The following is a 6,000-nucleotide window of genomic DNA, read 5'->3' on the forward strand; positions in this document are numbered from 1 at the left end:
CTCACCATCATTTTTGAAGGAGATTTTTACTAAACGCAGAATTCCAGGTCAACTTCTCCCCCCCCCCGCCACTTGAAAGACATTGTTTGATTGTTTTCTAGCATCTTTTGATGCGTCGAGAAATCTGTTGATTTCCTATAATAAAATCAAATTTCCCCAGATGTAATCTTTATTTTCCTTTGGCAGATTTTAAAAATTTCTCTTTGTCTTAGCTTTGAGCAGTATAATTGTGATATACCCAGGCATGGTTCTTTTTGTATTCTACTTGGTGTAACTTGAACTCCTTGGATATGTAACTTGATTTTTTTTTTTTCCCGAGGGAGGGAAATTTCATTAAAAAAAAATTTTTTTTTTCTGCCCTTCCTTTTTCTCCTTCTTATATTGGTCTCCAATCACTTGTGTGTAAGACCAGATCTTATTTCACACAAGCCACTGAGTCTCTGTTCATTTTCTTTCAACCTTGTTTCTTTCAAATGTTTTTAAACATTTCATATTGATGCATCTTTAGGTTTTTACTAACCCATCTGTAATCAGTCTCCACAATATTCTTAAGCCACTCGGAGATTTTGTTTTTCCTTTTAGATAGCAATACCCAAAAATTCCCACTTAGTTTCAGTTTTAGTTTCTCTACTGAGATTTGTCATCGGTTCATTCAGTAGAATTGCTCTTCCTTTGCATCCCTGAGCTTGAAAAGATTCCATCAGTTAATTACAACCCCTAAGGTATTGAATGATTTATTTACATTGACAACACTTTTTTGTTCACATTTTCCTGCACTTTCATGTTTCTAGTCATATTTTTTAAAGATTTATTTCTTTATCTGAGAGGGAGAGAGAGCCTGAACAGGAGGGGCAGAGGAAGGGGAGAGAGACTCTCAAGCAGACTTTAAGCCGAGCACAGAGCCTGACGTGGGGCTCGATCTCACGACATCGAGATCATGACCTGAGTTGAAGGTCCGACGCTTCACTGAGCTGCCACCAGGTGCCCCACATTTCTGGTAATTTTTATTATAATCTGCACATTAGGGTGGTATGTTACAAAAGTTTGTGTTATGCCATCTTTCTCAAAATAATGAGGTATGTTTTTGTTTTGCTTTTATTTTCATTTTTGTTTTTTTCCTGATAGGCAGTTAAATTACTGGCAGATCCTACCATTCTCATAAGGCTTGGTTTTATTATTTCTGAGGACATAGTGATTTCAATTTTGAACTGAGACCTGGCGCAGGGACTTTATTCTAAATGGTAGTCCTTATCACTAAGATGTGACTTTTTCTGGGCTCTTATTACCTGAATGCTTGAGTCTCTCAGAGAGGCTTCTCCAGGTTTTCTGGGCCCAAATTCCATTTCCCATTGTTGAAAAACCTTCGGTATGGCTTGCCTCATGTCTGCACAAATTCTCTCAGAGGAGATCTCATGGTTAATCCTCATGCAGACGTCTGGACCCTCCTCTCGAGGCAACTCCTTATTTTCTAAGCTCTGCTCTGCAAATTCCAGTTGTTTCAGTGGCCTGAAACTCTAATCTCTACCTCATCAGCTCACAGACATTTCTTCTGTACCTGGCCTCCACCTTGGTCTGCCTTGAAGTCTGAACATGGCCCCAGGCAAAATACCAGGGCATGTGTTTACCTTCTCTTAAGGTGGTTCCCTGAACTACCTGTTGCCCAATCCTCGAAAACATTTTGTTTCTTTTTAATACTTGTTTACAGAGGCAGAGATGGGAGGGGGAAGGGAAGGGGGAGGGGGTTGGAATCACAGACAAACATGGATGGGAATTTAGTATCATATTTTAAACTGATAGTCATCCTAGGACAGCTGCAACTATGCATAGTAAGTGTCAGATATTTAAAAGAGCAAATATAAATTAAAAAGCAATTGTGGTGAAGTGAGAAAGCTCACCAGTAGTCAAAAAAAAAAAATATATCAATCTTCAACTGAGAGTTTGATGAGTGTTCATGAGCAAGTTGAGTAATGAGAACTTTGAGTAAGTTCACTGTGCTTGTGTCTGCAAAAAGAGGCTAGTATACACCTGTCCTATCTGCAAGTAAGTTTCTAGGACATGATGTGGCATAGTTTGGATAGACATGAGTTTAATTCCCAATTATGAGAACTTAAACAAGTTACTTAACCTCTGTGAATCTAAAATTGGGATGGTAGTAACTGCCTCATGGTAGTGTTAAAAGAATTAAATAAGATAATTTATATAAATTCCCTTAGCATATTAATTGACAATGGCAAATGCTCAAGAAAATGTTAACTAATAATTATATTAGTAATGCTTGTTCATAGTAACAAATAGCACGTACAACAAAGTGAGAAATTGAATATTAGTAACATTGCATCATATAATCATGAGACTATCTTGTGTTTGAAAAGGTAGTGGAAACAAATTTTTTAATTAGTCGGATTCAATTCTAGTTAACTGAATATACAATTATACCCTAAATTATAAAAAAAAAATTTGATACTATTTATACAGGCAAAACGAAGTGGGAAAAAGTCAGTAAGTGTAATCACCATAAACAGTCAATACGAACCAGTCAGGAAAAGAAAGATTTTATCAAAATATTATATTTCAGCAATATTTTTTCTTACCTTTGGTCCTTTTTAAAAAGTTGGCTTGTTTGTTTTATCTGCTCTAATGACATAATGCTTCGGCTTACACAATTCTCTTTAGCTTTCATATGGACACAGAAATTGAAGAAAAAATAAAAACATTTGGGATCCATTAATATATCCTATCAGTCCATTTGAAACTTTTCCAGCTGTCATGTTGTTATTCTAATAACTTCCTGTGCTTAGTCTCTTTCTTTACAAATCTCAATTCTAATTAAAACAGAACTTTATCACTGAGAATTCCTGAATTCCAAGGGAATGCTGAATTTTATCCGAGGAGGGAAACACTGATCGCATAAACAAATGAAAAATCACCACGTAATGGAATGTGGATGATGTATTTTGAATATGTATGAATATATATTTTGATGATCTCTTTTAAAATGTGACTTCTGTCTGGGTTTTATTGAGAACACACTCAGTGTTAAATAATAGTTGACTGGGACTTGTTCTACATTTTAGAGGATTAAATATTAGGAAAAAGCCAACTAAAATCTGCTGTGAAAATGCTGTTACATATTAATAAGCAGAATAAATATTAGAACTCATAAGATTCATACAAATTTCTCTAGAGATCTATTCAATCACAAAAGGGTCAGTCTGGAGATTTTGCCAACATCAGGCTAATACAGCACACAGAGAGACTCTGGAAGTATGTCTTCCAGAGATTTCTGGAAGTATGTGGTAGTTCCTTGGGCTTTAGTAATCTAATCAAAGTGTTAAGACTTTAAAATTAAATAATGTACTTTTTATTTATTTTTTTATTGTCTTGGTGCTCTCTTTGCAGGCAAATCCTTTCTTTTTAAAAGAATCTCATCAACGTTGTTTTTTTTCCAACAACGTCTTTGTTTTTGTCAGAGATCCAATTCAGAAAGAAGCGTTATCGGGGTTTCCGGAAAGTATGAATATATATCATGTAATAAGTCAGGATGGAATCGCATTGCTAGATTTTATTTACAAGTTTGCAGAGAGAAGGACACGTTGACGTTTGACATCATCAGTAAGAACTACAGATGCTCGATGCTGCGTTCATTGACTTGTAAATTACAGCAGCAATATTAATACTTCTTAACATTTGAGCTCACGTTGCAAAAGCACTCATTTTGGCAATTCTCAAAATACTTTTGTGAGGCAGGCATTCAGCTCAATTTCCTCATCTGTAACATGCAGAATAAAAGAAATTATTCATGTTATCCGAGACAACACTTGCGTGGAATCACTATGCCTTCTGATTCCAGACCTTCTTTCTCCCCCTCTCTGTTTGTGGTTAGCATGGCCATTATTTCTTTTGTCTAATATACAGCTCTTAGCACAGGGTTAATTATACAGTAGATTCTTAGGAAATACATGTTCATTGATGCACTTCTTTTGTTACAAATAGAAAGGTTTTGAAACATAGATTTAATTAACCCATAGAGAACTCATATCAGCGAACACAACAAAAGCAAATTGATTGTGGAGTTTCGTGTGCAGCTGAAGAGATAAACACATAAGAGACAGTGTGGGTGAAAATGGGCTTGAGTACACAAGTAAATATAAGGGGACTTTGGTACCACAGAGTAGGGATGCTTAATGCATCCTGGGGATGGGAAGGCTAATAAGGGTGCTCCCTTGTTAACTGAAGGAATGACATAAAAGAACGGTATATGGCACGGTTCTGTTGTAAATACAGATAAATGTGTTCTAAGAACAAGTCAGCTGGGTGTTATTTAAGATGCAAGTGGATAAATGGGGGATATGAAATTAGCAAAGCCTCCCATTATGTATTATTAGTGAGTTTTGTCGATACACACATACACAGATTATACTTAGGACCAAAAAAAAATGAAATACACAGACATGTTTATGAAGACCATCACTGGGTGGCGGTACTGGGAGTGATCTTTATTTTGTCAAGATTTTAGAGGGTTTCTATTTGTGAAAGTCTGTATAGATTGTTTAAAAACTCATGGGGCGCCTGGGTGGCGCAGTCGTTAAGCGTCTGCCTTCGGCTCAGGGCGTGATCCTGGCGTTATGGGATCGAGCCCCACATCAGGCTCCTCCGCTAGGAGCCTGCTTCTTCCTCTCCCACTCCCCCTGCTTGTGTTCCCTCTCTCGCTGGCTGTCTCTATCTCTGTCAAATAAATAAATAAAATTAAAAAAAAAAATAAAATAAAATAAAAAAATAAAAACTCAGGAGCAGGTGAGATTAAACAAGGTTAATCAGAATAACAAGGGGTGCCCATTAAGTTGCAGAACTAAAGTGAACAAAGGCGTTAAAATACAAAGAGAAAAGAAAACAGACTGAAGGGGTTCAGCACAGGCCACGAAAAGGTGCTGCATGATCCCAACTACTGGACATTCTGGAAAAGGGAAACTATGGCGACGGTAAAAAGATCCGTGGTTGTCAAGGCTTCGGGTTGGGGGAATAAATAGGCAGACACAGAGGACTTTTAGGGCAGTGAAAATGTTCTGTGTGATACCATAATGATGGATGCGTGTCATTACGCATTTGTCCAAACCCATAAAATGTACAACACCAAGAGTGAACTGTAACGTAAGCCATGGACTCTGGGTGATTATGGTGGGTCAACGTAGGTTCATCAACTGTAACAAAGGTATTACTCTAGTGGAAGATGCTGATAACAGGAGAGGCTATTCACAAGTGGAGACGGGGTTCTAGGAAATCTCCGTACCTCCCCCTCGATTGGGCTGTGTCCCTAACACGGCTCTAAAAATAAATAAATAAACAGCAAGCAAACAAAAACACACTATATAACATTTAGCATAAGTGTAAAGAAATATCTTCTCAAAAAAGCTTGCTCGGTCTTCCTAAAGGCTTGTTCTTATATTTCATTTAAAAAGGGAAAAAAATTTCCAATCTCACTCTGCTTTCATAATGATTACGTCTCTCAAGTTGTGTACAGAAATGAAAAGCCTTTCTAAAACTCTCAGACTACAAATGTCAAACTTGGATTTCAAATTCTTTAACGCTCAGATGTTTGGGAAATTGTCAAAGGGCAAAGCTAATTCTGGAGTTTTAGGATTAGACAAAGTAGTTAATGAATCAATTGAATAATAGGCAAATATTCTTATACCTCGTAGAAATTCCTATTAGAAATTCCTCATGGAGATACCTATGACTTAATCATGTCATATTCTTTAATGGATTTCTGCAAATAGGTGACCAACAGAAGCCACAAATCCTTGACATCATTCATGTATTTATTCATTGAGTCAACAAACATCTACGAAGCTTGTTTGTTTTTAAGGGAAAAGGAAAAACCAATGGAGAAAAGAGATAATATTAAAATAAAGAAAGCAATAAACATTAGTAGAAGATTTCTACAAAAATGAAGTGAACGAATGTCTCTGGAACAATCAGGATAGAATGGAACAGCGGAGATAA

Source organism: Ursus americanus, chromosome 23, assembly GCF_024610735.1.
Source record: "Ursus americanus isolate L20-20 chromosome 23, mUrsAme1.1.p, whole genome shotgun sequence".
Lineage (NCBI taxonomy): Eukaryota > Metazoa > Chordata > Mammalia > Carnivora > Ursidae > Ursus > Ursus americanus.